This window comes from Phyllobates terribilis, unplaced genomic scaffold (assembly GCF_046119375.1).
Source record: "Phyllobates terribilis strain yellow unplaced genomic scaffold, ASM4611937v1 Scaffold_9__5_contigs__length_417890890, whole genome shotgun sequence".
NCBI lineage: Eukaryota > Metazoa > Chordata > Amphibia > Anura > Dendrobatidae > Phyllobates > Phyllobates terribilis.
The window spans coordinates 365,367,485-365,393,565 of record NW_027362769.1 but is presented as its reverse complement, the minus strand read 5'-3'; positions in this window follow the sequence as shown (position 1 = coordinate 365,393,565).

The following is a 26,081-nucleotide window of genomic DNA, read 5'->3' as shown; positions in this document are numbered from 1 at the left end:
GGACTGTATGGTAGGATACCCAGGAAGACCCCACTTCTTACCCCGAGACATAAAAAAGCCAGGCTGGAGTTTGCCAAAACTTACCTGAGAAAGCCTAAAACGTTTTGGAAGAATGTTCTCTGGTCAGATGAGACAAAAGTAGAGCTTTTTGGGAAAAAGCATCAACATAGAGTGTACAGGAAAAAAAAAGAGGCATTCAAAGAAAAGAACACGGTCCCTACAGTCAAACATGGCGGAGGTTCCCTGATGTTTTGGGGTTGCTTTGCTGCCTCTTGCACTGGACTGCTTGACCGTGTGCATGGCATTATGAAGTCTGAAGACTACCAACAAATTTTGCAGCATAATGTAGGGCCAGTATGAGAAAGCTGGGTCTCCCTCCGAGGTCATGGGTCTTCCAGCAGGACAATGACCCAAAACACACTTCCAAAAGCACTATAAAATGGTTTGAGAGAAAGCACTGGAGACATCTAAGGTGGCCAGCAATGAGTCCAGACCTGAATCCCATAGAACACCTGTGGAGAGATCTCAAAATGGCAGTTTGGAGACGGCACCCTTCAAATATCAGGGACCTGGAGCAGTTTGCCAAAGAAGAATAGTCTAAAATTCCAGCAGAGCATTGTAAGAAACTCATTGATGGTTACCGGTAGCGGTTGTTCGTAGTTATTTTGGCTAAAGCTTGTGCAACCAAGTATTAGGCTGAGGGTGCCAATACTTTTGTCTGGTCCATTTTTGGAGTTTTGTGTGAAATCATCAATGATTTGATTTTTGCTTCATTCTCTTTTGTGTTTTTCCTTGCAAGCAAATTAAATGAAGATAATAATACCAAAGAATTTGTGATTGCAATAATTTTCAGGAAGAAACTGAGTATTATCTGACAGAATTGCAGGGGTGCCAATACTTTTGGCCACCACTGTATATCTGCACTATGTGACTTGGAGTGATAATGTTACCTGTAAAATCCCTTAGGCCACATTCTCACATTTGTGTGAAATGTCCGTGTGCTGCCAGATCTTTTTATTGGATGGTCCACGGACTCGTAGAGTTTTATAGATCCATTCACACATCCATGAAAATCACGGATCTGAGAATGAGATCTAAGAGGGTCAGAGAATGTCCTGTTCTGATCCGATTTTGAGAATTAGAATAGGACATGCTCAATGCGTCAGTAAAACAGGGCAGCACTCCGACACTGCACACAGTTGCAGGAATGTAGCCTTATTATGTATAGCACAGTCCCTTAGTATATAGTGTACTCACTTATTATATATAGCGCCATCCTTAGTTATATAGTTTCCTCTTTTATTATTTATAACACCCTCCCTTATTATGTACCATCCTCTCTAGCTCTAGCGGCTCACAGTTGGGGGATCATACAGTGTTGGGGTCAGCATACTTTACCCTGGGAGTTGAAGTGGGGTATAGTAGGGTCATTATACTGCGTATGTGGAGGAATTCACCATGGGGGTTTCATAGTGTGTTTGGGGGGCCCTTCTATTGGCATCACACTTTATTCAGCAATGAAAGAGAGATCTAGGATGTCAGCAGGAGGAAAATTACTATGTAAAGGATGGAAAGTTGTGAGATCTGATCTTTAGTGACTCCGACAATTATTTAATTTTTTTTTTTTGGGGGGGGGATTTTTTAGAGCTTCTGCTATGGGACCCGATGATTCATATGTACGCCCCTGCTTGGCACTGACCACTAAACAGTACAGAGGTGTGATGTTCTGCTCTATTTACATCAGGTTGCAGCCAGGGGTAAGAACAGCTAATCAGTGTGATCCGACCCTCAATGATTTTATATTGATGAACTAGCCTAAATAAAGCTCATCAATGTGAAAGTATCCGGAATCCTTCTAAATACAAAAAATAAAAACATTCTATTCTCACCTCAGGAGCCATGTAACCCATGGTTCCAGCGAAACTGGTGGCTGTCCGGTCTCCGTGCATGTTCTCAAGTGCAGGACCGTAATCCGTGATCTTAATGTGGCCCGTATCAGTCACCAGGATGTTCTCGGGCTTTAGGTCTCTGTAAGAAAAAGAAAATTAACCTAAGTAAGTGTTCTTCTTATATCTGTGGTGAAATGATGATATACGAGAATAAACATATTTTCTCTCACTGCTGTACTTTCCTCTGAGATAACTCCTTTACTATATGCCCTGTACCACTGTATTACATGTGACGGCCGCTCATCTGCAGCTTCTTGACAGTGATACCATATAGGACTACTAGACACCAGCTACAGGGCATCAGTCTGCAGGTCACCAGGGTGGAGGGACTGAGTGCAGCTAAGCTTTAAAGGGGTTTTCCCATGAATAAAAGTTAATTTTAATCAATAGATTTTATAATAATATTAATTTTCACAATTGGATGTGATTAAATAAAATGTTCCTGTGCTTATCAGCAAATGATTATTTCTTTGAAGTAACACATTGTTTAAAAAAAAACAGGCTGAGTGTAATCTGACAAAACATCGGATATCACTGGAACCAATATTATTTTATGGGCTCGTGTACATGTCTGATATTTTTCCTTGGACCAAATGCAGAATGCCCAAGTTGGATCCAATCAACGGATCATACTCGGCCATGCAAGTCAATGAGTCCATGGAAAACATCGGACTGCACTCGGATGACATCTGAGTGCAGGCCAATTTCCACAGACTGACAGAATGGAAAAGATGGAGACATTTTTTTTCCATCTTCTCCACATCAGAAAAAATTGGATCACACTATGATCAAATTCTTTTCAGAGTTTAATCAAAATGTGATTTGTATAATCATCTGGACTCTCTTTGATGAGAGAATATACGCTGGTGTAACTCAGCCTCACACTGACTACATTACCTGTGGATGATGCCCTTAGAACGGAGGAACTGGATCCCACACACTAGATCGGCGGCATAGAATCTGACAAAGAGAAAATGAATAAGAATCAGATCCCACAGATAGTAAACTTGGAAATTCATATTAGTCAATAGGACCATTATTCCATATTATTCACTATGTGACTGCCGAATCGTGATGGTATAAACAGCGTACAATGTCAATATTGCAGTCTCGAGAATGCACGTATGAAAATTACATACTTATGATTATATACCGACTATACTCCTGGACGTCTCTCAATTCTCTCCTATTTGAAGAAGCCTGGTGAGACTAGTCGGCATGTGATCACAAGTATGAAAATTGTACCCGTAATCACAGGATCGCCCACCTGAACGGGGTATACAGGGAAATCTTGACCGTGTGCGCGTTGCATACTTTCACAATTTGTCTGTCTGCAGTCACATAGAGAGACTGCTGATTTTTCTTCTGAGACTGAACAACTCCTTTAACACATTACCTGGCACTGGTGATGTCAAGCGGCCCCTTACTGTGTAGAAGTTGGTAAAAGTCCCCGCAGCTCATGTATTCCATACCAAGAAAAACATTCATCTGTAGCATGAAACATTAGCATTTACTATACAGTAAAGACAAATACTCATTTCAGTACTTGAAGGGGTTTTTCCATCCAAGAAAGTTAAAGCATATTGGTAAGATATGTAGTCACTCAATGCAAAAGGTGGCCTAACTGCTGTGACCCCTAAAATTCTAAACAATGATATCTAATATATAAATACATTTAGAAATTCTTGTTTCAGACAATCTTTGATAATTATTTTTCTTTTAATTATATACCTAGGCCCAGATTCATAATTTGAATATTTTTAATCACTTTCCTTTTTGGTCTTGTGGTATTTGTTGCTGACTTTTGATGCCAAATTCTTCAAAATGGCGCACACAATTCAAGAATTTGGTACAAAGTAAAAAATGCTCGTTTTCTGCCTTGAAGTGTTTTTGCAACTTTTTGGCCCCAAAAATCACACATTTTCGAATAGGTCCAAAAATATGGCAAAAAACCTGGCATACTCAAAAAATACGCCAAAGGGGATTGAAATTAAGACTGCGTCATATTTGCAACTTAAAAAAATCACAATTGATGAATCAAGTATAAACATCTGGAATCACTAAACTCTGCCCACAAAGTGAAAAAAAGCAGACAAGCTCATACAAAATAGACTTCAAAAAAAGGGCAAATAGAGTAATGAATTGAGTGCAAATAAAAAAAAGGCAACAACACACAGAACCAGACAAAAAACAGATGTAAAGGCAATGATGAATCAAAGCCTTAATCTTATCTCTCTGCTTTGTTTAGGGCTGCCATACAGTAACTGTTTTCTGTGTATCCCGCTTCCCAAAAAGTGGAATTAAAGATAGTTATGAAGTGTTGTGTACTCCCACATAATACAAACGTAAAGTGCAAGCTATGCATAAAAAACAACTGTTAACAACAACAATGTTATGAGTCTTGTAAAACACCAACACAAAAAAATGTTTTTGTTTTGTTTTATTTTTTCAGTATGCTAATGTAGCAAAACATAAAAATCATATAAATCTGGTTTCACCATTATCATAAAGACCCCGAGAAAAAAGTTAACATATTATGTAAGTGCCATAAAACCCCCAAAATACCAGCAAACTTGCTATTTTTTTCAATCCAACCTACAAAAAATGCATACACCTTATCCAATACTATGTGCACTCTATAACGGTGCAGTTAAAAACACAACGCTTCATGCAAAATTAAATATAGACCTTCAAACAACTACGGTGACAGAAGAATAGAAAAGTCACAGCTTTTAGACTGCGGAGATGAAAAAGCAACTGAAAATGCTGCTCTCTTACTGCCTGTGCTGCTTCTTTATGGGGATAAAGGGGTTGTTCAGATTAGGAAAAGATTGATTTTCTTCCAGAACAAAGTGCTTCTGCCCATGAGCTGCGCCTGGTATTTCAGCTCAGCCACATTCAAGACTATACAGAGCCATTTTGGTCTGAACATTAATACCCCCTCTATATCACCTCTGTAGAGTTTGTCTCTGGCTGAGGTATTGTCCATTGATCAGTGAAGCTTGGTTGCATTCAGTGACATTTCTTAAAGGAGTTTTCCACTCTCATGATGTACCTAGCATTAGAATAGGTCATTAATATCAGATTGGTGGGGTTCGATCAGCTGTTACCATCTCCGCCAAAAGCCGGATGTAAACAGTGTACGGAGCAAACAAGGTTTAGTGGCCGCTCTTGGTACTGCAGGACAGCTCCTATTTAGACGAATAGGTCATCAACATCAAAGTAGTGGCAAGACCTTTCAGCACTAAGCAGTCACAATTCTACCTTGGTCTGGAATCCAAAGTCTGCGTGGACGAGGAAGGGGCTTCCAGATGCCAGCTGAAGAACTCGCCTCTCCACCATCACATCCAGCCTATCACCTCCGGCTAGCAGGGCTCTTTTGCTGATGATCTTAACAGCAAATTCTTGATGGGTTAAAGTATCTTCCGCCATCAGGACCTTTCCAAAGCTTCCGAAGCCGAGCACATGGTGGAATAATAATCTCTCCTTGATGGAATGAGAGATTGTGCCGGAGCTGGATGGCCGAACACCACTGCATCCTATTAGGGGAGAAAAATGACAAATCTCACAATAAATCTAACATTTACAGGCCATTATTCAGACTGAGGAAATCTTCTGTTCTAAGTAAAGCTTGTATTTCATTTTATGACTTGTGTTAATGGATTTTATTAATACGCAACTTAGTATTCCTGTAAGCAATCTACATAGGTTTGTCTGATAAAGAGGAGAAGTTATAAAATGATTATTTCCATTATACACTTGGCTGTGATGAGGTTGATCAATATGAACATTTAAAGGGTTTTTCCATAATGACACTTATCACTATAGACAAATCGTATGGATTTTACCGAGACATTCGATTTACAGTGAATTTATTCTCTGCAAATTCAATTTCCTTTATTAAGCTCTGGGATACTGGGGTATGGAAATACTCCTAAAGCATAGTAAAGGTAAGATGTCGAAAAAAAAGACAGAAAAAAATAATATTCACCTCACTTCTCACCTTTTCTGCTCTCTGACCTTCAATGTTCTTGGCCCTGCTCCTTACCGCCATTGTGCACTGATGGAACCCGGTCATCTTCACACTAGGCCAGGACTTCCGGCCATAACTAGGCCTGGGATGTCCCTGCGCATGCAAAGGAATGTCCTGGGTCTACTAGCAGCTGGAATTCCTGGTCCAGAGTCATGAAGCAAGTGATGATGTTACGACATGTGCCATGACCTTACGACAAGCACTCTAGACCAGGACTTCCAGACACAGGGACTTCCAGGGTCTACTCACAACCTAGTGGGAAGATGTGTCAGTGCACGGTCATGGTAAGTAAAGGAGTTGAGGACCGTACTGGGGACCACAAGCAGCAGAGACATTAGTTTTTTAACTTTTTGATTTGTTCAACAAGATGGTGGCGACCATTTTGCTGAATTCCTACAGAGCAAACTACAAAAAATATGGAAAAGAATACTGATTTTTTGTAAAAGTCAACTTCACTTGAATAAACTCTCCCAACTCTAATTATCACCTATATTATTCTGGGACCCTTATGATCACTAGAACAGGACATCTGCAGGTGACCTGTGTGTGTGTGTGTGTGTGTGTGTGCGTGTGGGGGGGGGGTTGATAGCATGATGGTGAAACATGCATATTGTTATTTTCAACTCAATATTTATGGGACTGACGGAAACAGCAAAGTGCTACAGTATTTTGCTGGCAACTGTAGATGGGAAATCTGAAAAGATGTTTAACCATGTTGTACCTATCTGTAGGGCTCTAGCAGCAGTTTACTGTTAACAGTGCTAACAAATGCTTTCTGGGAGTTCCCTAAGGCTAGGCATATGGACGGGCATGTGGATGGGCATCAGGAAGGATGCTACAACTGTCAATCCAGAGCAGAGATGTGGTTAAGCACTTACTGCAGAATGCCAAGAGCATTTCAGAGTCACAGAATTCCCAAAAATCTGAAGCATTATACACCAGATTAAAGCTACATTTTCTCAGTCACAATGCTGCTAAAAGCTTTAATTTGTAGACCGACCTGCTGATAGTCTTCTTTTTAGAAAATCACTCTAGCAATTTTTTTTCCATATACAAAGATTACTTGCCATCAGTATTCTAGCTGTTTAACCAGTTTACAACCTGTCTGTTTCCCCCCATTCCTGTCATACATGCACATTTAAGGGCCCTAAAAAGAATGTTCTCGCTTAGATATTTAAAAGTTTTGCCTTTTTTTTTTTGCAATACATGGGGCTTAATTTTCAAGGCATTTTTATATTAATTTTTTCTTTGCTTATGACGCGCCCCCAGGGCCGTGGGGTACTTGGCAGCCGGGCCTCTTGTTGCTGCTGGCGGGGGATATCACGGTGGCTGGCCAGGTCCGTGACCCTGTGCGGTCAGTACAAAAAGGGGATATAATTGTTAGGGACAGTTCGTGACGCCACCTGTGGTGCCTGGTGAGGATCACCAGCGCTGCAGCAGTCCTCTGAGGCAGGTGTTAGGGCAGCTTGAGATGGAACGGCTCCCCACAGGTGGAGCAGGCCTCAGGGCAGTGAAATGAGAGCGTGGGTTGCGCTGGGCTTTGTAGTGCAGGGATCGGAATGGCGCCGGTGAAAGAAGGGACGGAGGCAGTACAGTGCAATCATCCAAGATTTTTACTCACAGTTCTTTAGACGGTCCACAGGTGCACTGTACAGGTGCAAGCCTCCCACGTCGCACTGCGTTCACCGGGCAGGGGTTCAGTCCTTCCTCAGGCAGCTTGGGAGTACCTGGCAGAACCCCACTTTCTTGTGTGCCTCTCTAGACCGACTTCACGCCGGGTCTTTCTCCCTCCTTCCCTGCGGTTCCTCACTCTGTATCCTATTCGGGTACTCTGAAGTCCCTCCTGTCCGTCGGAGTTGCACAGACCTGCTTGACCTTACTTGGATTGGAGTGGGAGTTGTGACTACTGGCTATAGAAGCCAGAAGCCTCTGGTTTTTCCAGCCGAGGCTTGAAGCTGCACGACTGGGCCAGGGGCCGGCCCCCTTCTTGCGGCCTAGATCCTCCTGACACTTGGCAGGTTCGGGGTGTACAGGTGCTGTCTGCACTCACCGTACCCCATAGGATCCCTTCTAAAGAACGGAGCTTACTCCCTGCTCCCCTCCTGGGCCTCTGAGACTAGGCCCTGCTTGGGGAGCAGAGCTCTGACTGAGACTCTGCTCCCTGACAGTCCTCCTCTGACTGAACACACTCTCTAAGATGGCTTCTCTATTTATACCTCCTTCTGCAAGTGCTTACTCTAACTACTTCCTCCACCCACACCCACTACTGGTTCCCCCTACCTTTGGTTCCCCCCACTCCAGCCAGGGACAGGGCTCAGCAGAAAACTACATTGTGTCTTGCCCCTCCTGCTGGCCTGGAGCAGTGTAGTGTTGGATGCAGGTGTTTGGGGTGCAGCACTCCCTCCTTAACTGAGTGAAGGGAGACACCACACCTCTGGGTGAGGTGCAGTACCTCTGTGGCGACTGAACCATCAGGGTCGCCACACTTATATCAGGGGAAAAATGTTAATAAAAATAGGAAATGTGTCTATTTTTCACTTTATTTAAGCAAAGGACAAGTAAAACATTTCAATTTGCATTCCCCTTTACATAGAAATGATTTTTAGATAATGAACGTATTTTTCTTTTCAATGGAGGCAGGTCTAGAAGCAGTGATTCAGACTGGCTGGGTCTCTTTTCTTAGTTTTTTCATTATTTATGCTTTTTTTTCTATTTTATTTTTGCTTTTTTCATTTATTGTTTCATATATTTTACACACTATGCCCCCCATAAGGCCTTAAAAGACCTTACAACCCAGCAGCGCTTGTTCCTTCCCTACAGCTAGCGATCACATGTTTCCTGGATCTGGAGGAGGCAGCATGGTAATTGCTTCCTAATTTCTTGTTAATCTGTAACACAAGTGCTGGTATAGCTCTGTGAATACAGCCAAACAGATGATATGTCTGAGCATGCTCGTTACTCGAGATTTCCGAGCATGCTGAAGATACTATGTGTTCACTCGAGCATGCTCATCGAAAAGGTTAACAGAACTTACTCGCTCATCACTAATGGTAAGTATGGTAATAAGCCATGTATTACCTTATGTCTGGGAAGTCTGGCTGTGTATAACACTCCCCCACTCACAGCTTCACTATCTTGTACAAGCTGCTTACAATCCACTGACGATTAAGAACGTCAATGCAGAGTAATGAGTGGACTGTACAGAAATGTATAATCTATGGGTCACCCAGAAGTATATTTCATCACACCTCAGTTACATCTACACATCCCCCTTCAATATAGGGAATTGGGTCATGTGATCTCCAGCCTGACAACTATTCCAGTACATGTGACGCGCCCCTGGGCCTGTGTCGCGCTGCGTTGCGCACGCGGGAGCTTACCCGGAGCCGGATCTGTTGAGGGTTGTAGTCTCGTGGCGGTGACCCGGTCCGTGCCCAGGGAGTCAAACTGAGCGGCGATGTATCAGCGGTAGATGTTGGACGACTACGCCACCCGTTGAGTACAGCTAAGGAGCTGCTGCTGCAGGGCAGACCGCTGAGGCCGGTGGTAGGATTGTGCAGCGTGATAGTATAACCCCCAACGGGAGGGGTATGGCCTCAGGGCAGCCGACGTGGATGATGGGGGTAGCAGGAACCACTCGGAGACGGTACGGTGTAGTTCAGGGTCTTTACTGGTGACAAAGATAGACCCTCCCGGAGTACTGGCTAGCGATTGGGGCCTGGTCAGTCCTTGAGCAGATGGGATCTCCCCTGGCCATGCGGAGTTGTAGGCCTCCCAAACTAACTGTACTCTTCTGGCTACCTTGCTAGAGGCGGGTATAAGTAGCCCACGTCCCTGAGTGTACCGTGTGGTGCTCACCCGTATGGCCGGTGACTCGGGGCCTTCTAGTAGCTTCCGCTCCACGACGGCGGTGCTGGTCCCATGCGTGTGACCGTGCCTTCGGGTTTCTTGGCCAGAGGACCTGGAATCCCCTGCCTGACGGATTCTGCTGCTGGGTAGGAGTTAGTCCCCACAGCCTCGGACTCCGGGTCCGGTAAGAAATCTTCTCAGTCAGGGCGAGCTCTGCAGCTGCCAGCCCCTGACTCCTTGTAACACTGCTCCCACAGAGCTCCTGATGTTCTGTTCCTATATTTGCTTCTTTTCTCTGTCTCTACTTCTTCTCTACTCACTAACCCTGCCTCAGCCCTAGGTTTATATAGGGGAAGTTCTTCCCCTCCCAGGACTGGGCAGGAGGTGTGGCATGCATAGGATTCCTGACCATGAGACCTCCCACCTGCTCTCAGGCATAACATTGCTGTTACTGTGGAAACCAGATCCCTGGGATGCCACATTCCCCCCTAGTGAAATTTAGTACTCCGGGACTAAACATATTTTAGAAGAACATAACAAGATATAACAATAACAATACAATAAAGAAACACATAAAGGTGGTCACGGCATGTCCGTAACCGGGTGCAGTCTTTGAAGAAAGCAAGGTGTCCATTTCACCAAAACAGGGAGACGTAACCAGGTAGGGGTCTGTCCTGCCCCGAGTCCTTAACAGTCTTTAGTCCGTCCTGGGTTACGCTCCAACTATGTACACAGGATTCCCGGTAAATCCACCAAAGACTCCTATAAACAACTAGAAACACATAATTATACACAAGCAACAAGAAAAACAGGTAACCACAAATAAAACAATTTATACACTTCAAATCCTCCAACGTGCGGGTAACTGGCCTCTAGTGGCCCTAGTGGACCTACGGAGCTGACTGTCTGGCCCTGAACTACAGGGTGTAGGAGCTGTTAAGGGTAAACTGGGCAGCGGTCTACGGGCCCTTTGGCTCACTAGGGATATGGCAGGCTCACTGCAAGCAGAGGGTTGATCCTCCTGGTCTGCTTTTGTGGGGTCTTCTGCCTCCTGGACCGGCTGTTCTTCCAGCTCTACCTCTTGCTCCGTAGGTGCTTGGGATGCTGGTTGGAGGAAGGTGAGTACGGGTACCACAACTGCACCATTGACTTGAGTCCAAGACCGAGGGAAGTCTCCGAGCACAGTACTAACCATATCTTCCCTTTCCTCTACGGGTCGATGGTCTTCTTGTTCCTCTTCAGGGTTCCGTAGCTGTTCAGGACACTTCTTCAGGTGTTCCTGGGATACAATGGCTGTGGTCTCCCCTCCGTCTTTACTGATGGTACAGACCTTCGGGTTCTCGTGGCTTGAGGGCAGTACGGTGTACGGGTCCTTCTCCCACTGGTCGTCCAACTTGTGGAGCCGTCTTTTCCTCTTCAAGACCTGCTCTCCGGGCACCAGGGGAACAGCGGGAGCATACTGGTTGTAAGTTTTCTCTTGTCTCTCCCTAGCCTGACAGAGACTTCGCTCCACGCTCTCCTGTACTTTCCGGTACTGCTGCTGCCTCTCTGTGTCCCAGTCTGCTTCTGGTGAAGTGTCCTCGGGTGTCAGGACTCCCATTTCCAGGTCAACAGGTAACTTACCAGGTCTCGCCCTCATTAGGTAAGCCGGGGTACAGTTGGTGGAACCTACCGGGATGTGGTTGTATAGGTCCACCAGATCGGGCAGCTTCTCAGGCCACAGACTGCGTTCTTCCAGGGGCAACGTTTTCAGAAGATCCATTACCACCTGGTTCATTTTCTCACAAAGTCCATTAGTTTGCGGATGATAGGGTGTCATCCTTATCTTCCGGCAGCCATACAGATTGCAGAATTCCTGGAAGACCTCCGCTTCAAAGGCAGGTCCCTGGTCCGTCAGCACTTGGTCCGGGTACCCGTGTGGACGGCAGAAGTGCTGCTGGAAGGCTCTAGCTGCTGTTTGAGCCGTTAAGTCCTTGACGGGGACGACAACCAAGAACCGGGAGTAATGATCCACGATGGTTAACGCGTAGACGTAGCCACTTCTGCTTGGGGTCAGTTTTACATGATCCAAGGCTACCAGTTCCAACGGCTGCCGGGTGACGATGGACTGCAGGGGAGTCTTCTGGCTGGCACGGTCCTTCCTCCTCAGGTTGCACGGGCCACAGTCTCTGCACCACCTCTCGATGGTTCCCCTCATGCCTACCAAATGGAACCGCCCGCGCAGCAGGAACTCCAGCTTCTTCCATCCGAAATGCCCAGCTCCATCGTGGTATGCCTCCATCACCATGGCTGCGTCTCGTCGTGGCACCACTACTTGCCAGATTAGTTCATGCGTCCGGGAGTTAACCATCCTGCGGCACAACTTCCCCTTGTAAAGGAACAGTCTACTCTTTTCTGCCCACAGTTGCTTGGCTTCCTCCGGAGCGTCTGGGTCAAGGCGAGCCTCTGGCTGAGTCAGCATCTCCTTCACCAGCCGGACAGCAGGGTCACTGTCTTGCGTTTCCGCCCAGTTGTAGTGAGGTAAGGGGTTAAGCGTAGCGCCTTGCTTACTCCTTACCCGATGGGAATACTGGATAGTCCCATGACGGTGAAACGCGGGGAGTTCGACTTCTTCCAGTCCCTCTGGATCTTCTCCTACGTCCGGTAGGTTTGGCATCCTGGACAGGGCGTCCGCGTTGGTATTGGAGCGTCCTGCCCGGTATTTGATGGTGAACTCGTAGTTGGACAGGCGGGCCATCCATCTCTGCTCTAGGGCACCGAGTCTTGCCGTGTCCAGGTGTGTCAATGGGTTGTTATCCGTGTACACGACGAACCGGGAAGAAGCGAGGTAGTGCTTAAAGCGTTCGGTGACTGCCCACACCACTGCCAGGAACTCTAGCTTAAATGAGCTGTAATTCTCAGGGTTTCTTTCGGTGGGTCGCAGTTTTCGGCTGGCGTAAGCGATTACTCGCTCTTTCCCCTGCTGGATCTGGGACAGCACGGCTCCTAGCCCGATGTTACTTGCGTCGGTGTAGAGGATAAAGGGCTGGCTGTAATCCGGGTACGCCAGGATTTCATCCCCCGTGAGGGCCATCTTCAGCTGGCGGAAGGACTCTTCTTCCAACTTCTCCCATCTGAAGGGCGGCTTCTGGTTCTTGGCCTTCCGGGACTGGCCTATCAGGAGGTCCTGCATAGGAGCTGCCTTTTTGGTGAAACCGGGGATGAACCTGCGGTAGTAGCCTACCAACCCAAGGAACTGCCGCACTTCCTTTACACTGGAGGGACTTGGCCATTCCTTAATTGCGGTGATCTTATCAGGGTCGGGAGCCACTCCGTCAGCGCTCACCACGTGTCCCAGGTACTGCACCTTTGGTTTCAGGAGGTGACACTTGGAGGGTTTCACCTTTAGGCCGTAGCTTGCCAGAGCTTCGAACACTTCCGCCAGGTGTTTCAGGTGGTCCTCATAAGTCTTAGAATATACGATGACATCGTCCAGGTACAACAGGACCGTCTCGAAGTTTCTGTGGCCCAGACAGCACTCCATTAATCGTTGGAAGGTTCCTGGTGCGTTGCAGAGTCCGAACGGCATGCAGGTAAACTCGCTAAGTCCCATCGGGGTGGTGAATGCGGTCTTCTCCCGGTCCGCCTTTGCTACAGGAACCTGCCAGTACCCACTAGTGAGATCCAAGGTAGAGAAGAAGTTAGCAGATCTTAAAGCAGCCAAAGACTCCTCTATCCTTGGTAAGGGGTACGCATCCTTGTGTGTGATACGGTTGATTTTCCGGTAATCTACACACATCCTCATGGTGTTGTCTTTCTTTTTGACTAAGACTAGTGGAGCTGCCCAGGGGCTACAGCTATCCCTGATCACCCCAGCCTCCTTCATGTCTCTAAGCATCCCCTTGGCGTGTTGGTAGTGTGCAGGGGGTACGGGTCGATACCTCTCTTTTATGGGAGGATGGTCTCCCGTGGGGATGTGGTGTTCTACCCCCTTGACTCGCCCGAAGTCTAACGGGTGTTTACTAAACACTCTCTCGTACTCTTGAACCACCCGATAGACTCCCTGTTTCTGGTGTGAGGGAGTGGAGTCAGTACCCAAATGTAGTTGCTGACACCAGTCCTCCATTGTTTTCTTAGAGCCATTACCTTCCTCCGGGTGAGATGGAGGCAAGGGTTCCACAGATTGTATAGCATTTTGGTTAATGGTATATAATTTGGCTAGCGTGGCATACCGGGGCGGGTACACTTCCCTCTTCCCGATATTAATTATGCGAACGGGCACCCTCCCATGGCGTACATTAACCACCCCCCGTGCTGTCAAGATGGTGGGCCTACTGTCTGAGTAAACTGGTTCTACCATTGCCTGGTAATCCCTACCTCTCAGACCAATAGCTGCCCGGCACCAAATCATCATTTCACTTTTTGGGGGCATGGCAATAGGGAAAGGGTCACACATTCTCACGCTACCAATCTCACCGCCGGAGAGTTCCACCTGTTGCCGTCGCATCAGTGCCCGGATCTCTTTTTGGAGCACTCGCTGCTCGCCGGAGCTGGCGTTTTTGGCAACCTGCTGTAAAAGGAAAATCACCTCTGCTAGACAATTTTCAATTACATTAGTTCCTAGAGTTATCTTTGGGTGACTCTCGTGTTTGTCAATGTCTACAATGATCAGTCCCTGTGCTGCCAGTTCAACTCTACCAATTTTAATGGTCACCTCTTTAAATCCGATCTGTGGCACGGGCTGACCATTGCTGGCGATGATACTCAAGTCGTCGTCAGGGTAGCGGGTAATATCCGAGTCATTCCAGTACTGCTTGAAGAGCACGTACGGGATGGTGGTGACCTGTGACCCGGTGTCCAGTAGGGCACTCATAGGAATGCCATCCAGTACCACAGGCAAGACTGGACGTCCTCCCACATATTTGTCGCGCCAGTTCGATGGGCCTGATGATCTTTTTCCTAGGGGTTGGCCCTCTACCCTAGGTTGTGCCAGTTTAAAGGACAGTACCTTGCCATATGTCCGGGTTGATTACAGCGGCGGCAGATGGGTCGTCCGTCCTCGTTGTATCGGTCGCTGGGTCTTCCTCTGGCCGGTGGGGTCCTCCTTGGTCGACGCCACGGGATGTCCTCCGGTCCGGATGCCAGCTGGATCTTCCCTGGAGTAGAAACCTGTAAAGACTGCACCGTTCGGGTTAGCGCAGCAACGCTTTTAGCTAGCTCTTGGACCTGATGGTGCAGGTCTGGAGCCGGGTCATTGCTCAAAGCCTGCGCATCAGCTCCCACAGGCCCTGCCGACAAGGGCGCCGCCTCCTGGTGGTAAGTAGTAGTGGGGCGTCTGTGGGTCACAACGCCACCTGGTGCCGGTTCTCGGAGCACCCGGATGGCTCTGTCCTTGAACTGTGCAAATCCCAGATGAGGGTCCTGTAAGGCCATTGCCCGCAACTGGGTTCGGTGGGCATTGCAATATAAACCCTCTATAAATTGTTCAGTCAACAGCCTGTCCTCGTCTCCCACGCCGTCAGGGTCGGTCTGCTTAATGGCTCTCAGGGCCTCTTGTAGGTTCAGGGCATAGTCCCTTATACTCTCATGTGCCCGCTGTTTGCACCCGTAGAATCTAAGCTTGATCTTGGCTGAGGTGCGGGTATCAAAGGTGTCCCTCAGCCGGGTTAGTATCCCTGCGACAGTCCTCCCCCCAGGTGGCCAGGACTTTACCTCCCTTCGGGCTGCCCCAGTTAATTGGGCCACCAGGATGCTCACTTTTTGCTCTTCTGTGAGGGGGTACACCTGGAAGAGGCTATCCAGCTTTTCTCTAAAGTCATGCAGGGTATGTGACTCCCCTGAGTACTGGGGTAGCCAGGCCGCTCCCGGGATATAGGGCATGGTGAAAGGCATGACTGCAGCAGCGATGGCGCTGGCGGGGGTTGAGGCAGTGAAGCTCTCCTCTGTATCCGACATCCTCCTCCCCCCTAGTGGACCGTGGCCTACCTTGCGATGATCCTCTTCCGTAGGCCGCGGCTCCGCAGTAGATCGTCAGGGTTGAGGACCTTCCGTCGCCCTCCTGTGACGTCGGCGTCTGCTGGGCTCCTTCCAGGACCTTACGCGACGTCCGGACGTGAGGCGGGGCTTCAGTTCTCGCGCGCTTTCGGAGTCCACGCCCCTCTTCTTCAAGCGCGACGTCTTCAAGATGGCGTCCAACGGCGGGAAAACTCCACGGAAGGTGGGAAGAAGGCTGAAAATGGCGCCGGATGGCGGGAATCTTCACCGATGGCGGGAAGAAGTCTGAAGATGGCGCCGGATGGCGGGAATCTTCACCACAGGTAAGTTTGAACAGTCTCTTTCAGGCACGCAGTACCCGGTGGTTGCGGGCACGAAATCCTGCCGACTACGCCAAAAGTTGACGCGCCCCTGGGCCTGTGTCGCGCTGCGTTGCGCACGCGGGAGCTTACCCGGAGCCGGATCTGTTGAGGGTTGTAGTCTCGTGGCGGTGACCCGGTCCGTGCCCAGGGAGTCAAACTGAGCGGCGATGTATCAGCGGTAGATGTTGGACGACTACGCCACCCGTTGAGTACAGCTAAGGAGCTGCTGCTGCAGGGCAGACCGCTGAGGCCGGTGGTAGGATTGTGCAGCGTGATAGTATAACCCCCAACGGGAGGGGTATGGCCTCAGGGCAGCCGACGTGGATGATGGGGGTAGCAGGAACCACTCGGAGACGGTACGGTGTAGTTCAGGGTCTTTACTGGTGACAAAGATAGACCCTCCCGGAGTACTGGCTAGCGATTGGGGCCTGGTCAGTCCTTGAGCAGATGGGATCTCCCCTGGCCAGGCGGAGTTGTAGGCCTCCCAAACTAACTGTACTCTTCTGGCTACCTTGCTAGAGGCGGGTATAAGTAGCCCACGTCCCTGAGTGTACCGTGTGGTGCTCACCCGTATGGCCGGTGACTCGGGGCCTTCTAGTAGCTTCCGCTCCACGACGGCGGTGCTGGTCCCATGCGTGTGACCGTGCCTTCGGGTTTCTTGGCCAGAGGACCTGGAATCCCCTGCCTGACGGATTCTGCTGCTGGGTAGGAGTTAGTCCCCACAGCCTCGGACTCCGGGTCCGGTAAGAAATCTTCTCAGTCAGGGCGAGCTCTGCTGCTGCCAGCCCCTGACTCCTTGTAACACTGCTCCCACAGAGCTCCTGATGTTCTGTTCCTATATTTGCTTCTTTTCTCTGTCTCTACTTCTTCTCTACTCACTAACCCTGCCTCAGCCCTAGGTTTATATAGGGGAAGTTCTTCCCCTCCCAGGACTGGGCAGGAGGTGTGGCATGCATAGGATTCCTGACCAAGAGACCTCCCACCTGCTCTCAGACATAACATTGCTGTTACTGTGGAAACCAGATCCCTGGGGTGCAACACATGCACTAATGTGTTGACAGGAAGTCAGTCTCTGACGTCATGTGATCTGTAGGATGACCTCATTACCTATCAAATCCCACCTGGCAGCTCAGACTCTTCCCCGCATCCCGAGCGTCAGCCTCCTTATCGTTCTGTATGTCCTCCCATGCAGATAAAGAGATGTATGAAGACTTTTCTAAAATAAATCCTATCTTTGCTGCCATAGCAGACAATCATAGAGCAGCTTTCATTTAGTTTATATAAGTGAGCAGTGACATTGTAGGGGAGACCAGCTGAAGCTCCATCACATGAAGCATTATCAAACCTGTCTAAGGGTCTGTTCACATATTAAGTATTTGATTCAGAGATTTCTACACCATATCTGCATCTTTTGTAAGGAAAAATACAGTGGCAAAAACACGCGCTTTTGTCCAAATTTTTCCCCACTCATAAGTATGGGTGAAATCTGCAGGAAAAACATTGAAAGAATTGATATTCTGCAGATTTAACCCCTTCACAACATCCGCCGTACATGTACTGAGCAAGTTGGAAGCAAGTGTATAAAGCGGGCTCACAGGGTGAGCCAGCCTAATACCCGGCAGGTGATGTCTGTGTATTACAGCCAGGACCTGCCGCTAACAATCGCTGGTGGAGCGCTGCTCTGACATGCATAACACGCAACAGCATGCGTGCGTGTCATTCCCTCTGCTCATCGGTGTGCCTGTGATGTAATTGCATGTCGGCGATGGGTTGTCATTAAAGCCTGGTGTCAGCTGATGACCCCCTGTGCCTGTCATTATGGAGCTCCATTGAAACCCTGACTGTGGCCAGGCTTCAAAGGAGACTATGATTTCTGATATATACATCTTTGTATCTAGCACAGGCGATTGGACAATTGCGTCTTCAAGTCCCCTAAGGGGGCTAACAATTATAGTGAAAAATCAAAAAAATGTTTTGAAAAAAAAAAAAATGACAATATAGCTTTTATTAAACTTAATTAAAAATGTAGGGATCAATGTAGGGATGCCCTGCATTTGGTTAGCTGCAGGGCATCTCTACATTTATCCATTTACCATAGATTTCCTGATGAACCAACATCTGGTGGAGAAACGCGTCGAGATACATTGGAAGACCGTACATGTGGACTGAAAAGTATCTTGGCCCATGAAATCTATACATTGTTCAGTCTATGATAACTGTGCTTTTTTTAACACTAATGTTTATGTTTGTGCTCACCATTCCATTATGAATTATTTGGATCTATTATTGTGACTTCTATCTGAGATCAGGATAGCTTCTCGCTTGAGGTCAAGCTGAAGGGCAAAGAATTTACCGTATTTTTCGGACCATAAGATGCACTTTTTTCCCCAAAATTTGGAAGGAAAATGGGGGTGCGTCTTATGGTCCGAACTTTACTTTACCGGTGGTGGTGGAGCGGGTATCGCAGGGTCCTCCGGCGGCGGCAGAGGTGAGATGCTGCTGAAGCCAGGGCCTGTACCTGTGCTGGTGTCGGGTGGTGAAGCAGAGGAGCCGAGGCCTGTGCCGGGCTGTGAGTGGTGTCCGGCGGTGAGGCAGAGGAGACGGGGCCTCTGCCAGGCTGTGAGCGGTGTCCGACGGTGAGGCAGAGCAGTGTGTGCTGCTTCCGGAGCTCCGGCGGCCATTTTCCTGTAGATCTCTGCCTCACCGCCAGACGCCACTCACAGGTCCAGGCCCCAGGCAAGTTCACAGGCCCCAGACATGTCCACAGGCCCCAGGCCCCAGGCCAGTCCACAGGCCCCAGCCGGTCTACAGGCCCCAACAAGACACCGGCATCTCACCTCTTCTGCTGCCTCCGGGTTCCTGAGGCAGGGAACAGAGGGATCTGCGATCCTGCTCCACCATCACCGCAACTCACAGCTGCTGCAGCACCGGCTTCATGTGTCCAGGGTCTGCAGCATTCCTCCACTTCCGCCGGGCCGGTTTCCTGAAGGATCCTGCCTCCTGCTCCACCACCCCCCCAGGTAAGATACCTAATCAGACTAGAAGACCGACCCCATCTTATAAAAAATTTTTTTTTTCCTATTTTCCACCCCAAAATTTGGGGTGCGTCTTATGGTCCGGTGCGTCTTAAAGTCCGAAAAATACGGTATATATGAATCAATGGGCATATTTGTCAGATGTCATATCTTGTATATATATCCACATTCAAGCATGTACAATATTATATTGCTGCCTTGCTGCGCTTTATTCACATTTTGGACTCGAGATACTCTCCTACTCTTACATTGTATATTGTTTGCATACCCTGCAGACCTCGTTTTTATGTAGTCACAGTGGATGATTTATTTATATATATATTTCTAATCCCGTTACTATCATACTAGCCCTGTGCTCTCCCTCTCTATTAGTGTTCAGGGACTTACAGAGAGTTTTAGGGATAGACGACTTGTGAGTGGGGGCGCCATTGTCATACAAATTCTAGAGTGCCAACCCCTGTCGTCAGGAATGGTCACCCTAGAGGACAATAGGAGATGACTAGTTCCTGTGGTATCATTGATATGTTATTATATTTATTCATTCCCGCTATTATCATATTAGAGGTTGACGAACCTTCAGTTCCCATCCTGTACTTGCTCACCAAGGTCCATAGAAGTCTATAAGACCCTCCGGGACAGCCCATTGTCTTAGTCAATGGGCGTCTATCTGAGCCAATTTCTAGATTCTTGTATTACTATCTAAAACCGGTTGCTATGGAACTTCCTCCTTTCATCAAAAACTGCGGAAATTTTAAAGAGATTGGATAATATTCATGTTGGTTTAAATATGTTTCTCATTACATGTGATGTAGAACCATTATATACTTGAATTTCACATGAATATGGATTATCCGCTGCTAGGTTTTTTTCTTTCAGGCTGGGGTTTGGATGAATCTCTTGTGGATTTTCTTATGATTCTTTTTTAATATGTAGCGTCGGCGTCTCTGCCTCCTGCTGGGCAGAGATGCCGATCCCCTCACCGCCGTGGTCCCGGTCCGACGTCCTCTGGCTCCCCTCCTGCGTCAGCCGGGGGTGCGCGCACCGCGCGCAGTTCCCCGGGCACTGTGCTCAGGGCGCGCATGCATTCCCTCCCTCTTAAAGGGGCCGTGCGCACCATCCTAAAGAGTCCCCGGCCAATGGCCGGAGGACTTCCCCTATATAAGACACCTCCTCCAAAATGGAGGTGCCTAGGTGCCTGTGCAAGATTGTTGTTTGTGTGCTTACACTCTCCTCAGTCCTCAGGTCCCAGTGCCCGCCAGCCTGTCTATCAACTGTGCCTGCCTGTCTGTCTACTGGCTGTGCTCATCTGCTGTGCCTGTCAGCTTCAGCCATCAGTCCCTTGGGAGTTGCCTGCTCTCACAATGTCGGTCCCAGAGTGGCACCTGGTTCACCTTCCCGGTCCCTCCTTGGTTCACGAAGTCGACTAAGCCACCATGTGGCAAGGGTCAGTCCGGGTATGCACTTAGTTACACCCCTCTCATCCCTCCTTGCATCACAGCACAGAGGTTCCACCACCTGGATCCGTAACAGTTTGCACAGGCCATGGAATCCGGTGGCTCCCAGGCTCCTTTGCTCTCAGACCTGTACCAAGAGGTCTCTCGCCAGAGATCCCAACAGGATACTATCATGTCCTATCTGCGGACAGTCAACTCCCTCCTGGACATGCTGTCCACCCCGACTGTGTCCGCCTCTAACCAAGCAACCCAGTGGCGCTGTAGCACCCGGCTTAGGACCCCGGCTACCTGCTCCTCCACGTTTCGGTGGTGACCCTGCCCCATGTCGGGGCTTCATAAATCAGTGCACGCTGCACTTTAAGGCTCTGGTGTCCACTTTTTGAGAGGGCCTTTCCGGATAGAGCAAGGATGAGCTAGCCGGTCATGACATACCTCCCTCTCTAGATGACCTGGTGTCATTAGCTACCCAAATTGACATCCGTTTTCAGGAGCGTTCTAAGGAGACGACCTGGAAGAGAAGACCCCTGCGTCTCGCACCAACCTTCCAAAGGCCAGTCTAACAACCAGCATTCCCCCCGGTGTCCTCTCCAGAGTCTATGCAAATATACCAAGTTAAGACGGTCAAGTCTCGCCAGGAGATCCGCCGCGCCGAGGGGAGTTGCTTCTACTGTGGCAGTATAGAGCATCAAATCCGCTCCTGTCCGGTGAGACCGGGAAACTCCAGTGTCTAGAACCGCTTGGAGAGGTCGCTCTAGGCAAAAGTTCTTTGTCTCCGCCCTTGACTCTGTCTGTCTCAGTTACCAGTGATAAGACCCGCTTCTTCGAGACTGCCTATCTGGATTCCAGAGCCGCTGGGAATCTCATTCAACAGGCCGTTGTGGAGCGTTATCAGATTCCTACCATACGTCTGGATGATCCTTTAGCGGTTTCCTCTGAGGATGGAAAGCTTCTCTCTGAGACCATCTTGTTTGTCACTGAGCCTGTAACCCTTCAGGTGAGAATGCTACATTCGGAGAAGATCTCCTTTTACGTGCTGTCCGGCATCTCTCAGCCCCTCTTGCTTGGCCTGGCTTGGCTATAGAGACATGAGCTCATCCTGAATTGGAGCTCGGGTGAGGTGCTCCTTTGGGTTCAGGAATGCCATAAGTCTTGTCTGGTTCCTTTTCGTCCTGCTCGACCTCCGTCTATCCCAGCTAACCTACCTGGCCTGCCGGCACCCTACTGGTCATATGCAGACGACTTTGCTAAAAAGGAGGCAGAGACACTACCACCTCATAGGCCGTGTGATTTCCCCATCGACCTAATACCTGGTGCTTCACCTCCTTGCGGGTGAATCTACCCCTTGTCGCTGGCCGAGAACGGTGCTATGTCTGAATACATAGAGGAGAATCTTGCTAGGGGATTTATCCTGAAATCCACCTCTACGGCTGGAGCAGGATTCTTCTTTGTCAAGAAGAAAGACGGCTCTCTTCATTCATGTATCGACTATAGGGGTCTAAACCAGATTACCATAAAAAATAAGTACTCCCTGCCTCTTATCTCGGAGCTGTTTGACCGCCTATAAGGCGCGAAGATCTTCACTAAGCTCGATCTTCGTGGGGCGTACAGTCTGGTCCGAATTCGCCAGCGAGACGAGTGGAAGACGACATTCAACACTCGGGATGGTCAGTACGAGTACCGCGTAATGCCCTTCGGTCTCTGTAATGCTCCAGCCGTCTTCGAGGAGTTAGTAAACGACATCTTCCGAGATCTCCTGTATTCCTGCATGGTGGTGTACCTGGACGATATCTTGGTGTTCTCCCCTGATCTGCCCTCTCACCGGAGGGATGTTCGTCAGGTACTACTGCGGCTTTGGAAGAATCGCCTGTATGTTAAGTACGAGAAGTGCCTCTTTGAGCAGACCTCCCTACCATTTCTGGGATATATCATCTCTGAGACCGGACTGCGGATGGATCCCGAGAAGGTGTCTGCCATCTTAAAGTGGCCCCGACCCGAGGGGTTGAAGGCTATTCAGCGGTTTCTGGGATTCACTAACTATTACCTCCTCTTCATTCCTCATTTCTCCTCCCGGACTGCTCCCATATCTGCTCTCACCCGTAAAGGAGCAAATCCCAGGGAATGGACTTCTGAGGCGGAAAATGCCTTTGTTTCTCTTAAGCAAGCCTTCTCCTCCGCATCAGTGCTACATCGTCCTGATTGCAATAAACAGTTCTTCCTGGAGGTTGATGCCTCTTCCTCCAGAGTCGGAGCAGTGCTCACCCAGAAATCTTCGTCCGGGCGAATGGTAACCTGCGGCTTCTTCTCCAAACTCTTTTCTTCGTCCGAGCGCAATTACTCCATTGGAGATCGAGAACTGCTGGCCATCAAATTAGCGCTGGAGGAGTGGCGCTACTTGCTATAAGGGGCTCTGCTCTCGGTGGTCATCTACACTGACCATAAAAACCTCACTTACTTGCAGACCGCCCAAAGACTAAATCCGCGTCAGGCCAGATGGTCTTTGTTCTTTGCTTGTTTCTGCTTCTCTCTCTATTACCGCCCGGCAGTCAAGAATATTAAAGCTGACGCTCTATCCCGCTCTTTTCTGTCTACCGACTAAGAGGAGGAGCCTCTACACATCATTGACCCCTCCAGAATAATGACTGTTGCTCCGTTTGACCTGTCTCATCTACCTCCTGGTAAGACCTTTGTAGCGGCTCAAGATCGCAACAGGGTCTTACTCTTGGGTTATTCGTCCAAACTGGCTGGTCATGCCGGCCAGAGGAAGACGCTTCTGCTCATTGCCTGATATTATTGGTAGCCCACCCTGCGCAAGGATGTTGCGGATTTTGTCGCGGCTTGTTCCTCTTGTGCCCGTAACAAGATACCTAGGCACCTTCCAGCTGGTCGTCTTCTTCCTCTTCCCGTGCCTTCTGCTCCTTTGCAGCACATTGCGATGGACTTCATCACTGATCTCCCGGTATCTTCTGGTTCTACCGTCAGTTGGGTGGTCGCTGACTGCTTCTCCAAGATAGCTCACTTCATCCCTCTGCCTGGTCTTCCGTCTGCACCTGTGCTTCCTAAAGACTTCATTCATCACATCTTTCGTCTCCACGGCTTACCCCTCCACATTGTCTCTTACCGAAGAGTTCAGTTCACTTCTCGCTTCTGGAGAGCCACGTGCAAGCTGATGGATGTCTCATTGGACTTTTCTTCGGCCTATCATTCTCAGTCCAATGGTCAAGCAGAGCGTATTAATCAGATCCTTACCAGTTTTCTTCAGCATTTTGTCAACGCTCACCATAGCGATTGGGTAGAACTCCTGCCTTCGGCCGAGTTTTCTTTTAACAACCATGTGAGTGAGTCCTCTGATATGTCTCCTTTTCTTGTGGTTTATGGCCGACACCCCCAAATTCCTTTTCCCGTCTCCTCTTCAGTGGACAATACTTCCGTGGAGTCTCTTGTCAGTGAATTTTCGGTGTTTTGGGAAGACACTAGATCTGCGCTTCTTCAGTCCTCCGAGCGGATGAAGAAGCATGCTGATAAGAGACGTCTGGAACCGCCTCTATTTCGTCCTGGAGACAAGGTCTGGCTTTCCTCCAAATATGTCCGCCTCAAGATACCATCATACAAGATGGGTCCACGGTTTATCGATCCTTTAGAGATTCTGAGTCAAATAAATCCAGTGGCGTATTAGCTAAAACTCCCTGCCTCCTTACGGATTCCCAATTCCTTTCACGTGTCTCTCCTCAAGCCTGTTGTCCTTAATCCTTTATCTGACTATCCAGGTACCACTCCAGCTCCAGTCTCCGCTGAGGACGTCTTTGAAGTAGAGAACATTTTGGCCATCAAGAGGGTAAGAGGAAAGACTTTCTTTCTTGTGGATTGGAAGGGGTTTGGTCCTGAGGAGAGGTCTTGGGAGCCCAGGGAGAACATTCATGCCCCTCGTCTTCTAGAAAAATTTCTTGCAGGCCTAAAGAAGAGGGGCGCAAAGGGGGGGTACTGCCGGGCAGAGACGTTGATCCCCTCACCGCTGCTGTCCCGGTCCGGCGTCCTCCAGCTCCCCCCAGCGTCTGCCCGGGGTGCGCGCACCGCACGCAGATCCCCGGGCACTGTGCTAAGGGTGCGCGAGCGTGCACTCCCTCCATCTTAAAGGGGCCGCGCGCGCCGTCCTAACGAGTCCCCGGCCAATTTCCAGAGGACTTCCCCTTTATAAGGCACCTCCTCCAAAATGGAGGTGCCTGTGCAAGATTGTTGTTTGTGTGCTAACACTCTCCACAGTCCTCTGGTCCCAGTGCCCGCCAGCCTGCCTATCAGCCGCGCCCGCCTGTCTACCGGCCGTGCTCATCCGCAGCTTCAGCCATCAGTCCCATGGGAGTCGCCTGCTCTCACAAGGTCGGTCCCAGAGTGGCACCTGGTTCACCTTCCCGGTTCCTCCTTGGTCCACAGAGTCCACTAAGCTGCTGTGTGGCCAGGGTCTGTCCGGGTAGGCACTTAGTTACGCCCCTCTGATCCCTCCTTGCATCACAGCACAGAGGTTCCACCACTCAGATCCGTAACAGAATACATTTTGTTACATCATTTTGTGCTCAAAGATCGAGACTACCTACACAAGAAAGATGTGGCAATGGCCGCGGCTTGGGCCCCATCTTACGCCAATCTCTCCTTGGGATTTTGGGAGTGTGAATACATCAGATTCCAGAACATTGAACATACGTCATTGGGATCAGTGATATCTTGGATGAGATTCATACACGATGTGTTGTTTATTTTGCAGGGCTCCCATGAGGAACTTGAAAAATTCTTAAAATATCTCAATGACAATGCATTGAATAGTAAGCTAACCCATCATATTGATCAAAAGAAAATTGATTTTCTGGATTTGGATATTCATGTTGATGACCATGGACAGTTGCATACAAATATTTATCGCAAGAATACTAGTGCCAATGCTTTCTTGCATGCCAAATCAGTCATCTGGCACATGTAATACAGGCAATGCCGTCTGGACAATTTATTAGGGCACATCATATTTGTGACCAAGACAAAGCTTTTGAAGAATAGGCATGTGATATGACCAAAACCTACAAAAGACAAAAGACAAAAATATATCTCATACCCTACCATCATTATATATAAATATAAAGCAAAGTTGCATGATAAATATAGGGTACTTAGTGAACTATTTTTGATCAAAAAAGTATACAAGCCGTCCCACCAGCGGCAAGGTGACCCTAAATTGGGACGGTACCTATACTGCCTATATTAAAAACCTTACTGTATATCAAAGTTGAAGTAATGCATATAAAAGGGTAGACAAATAGGACCGGGTCCCAACTCCAGACCACCCAGGCCCGTGGTAAGCTACATATATACCAGTCAGCTCAACAAAGGGGTTGCCACACCCTTAAATTGCACAGAATGCAAACAAGACAAAAAACCAGGCAATG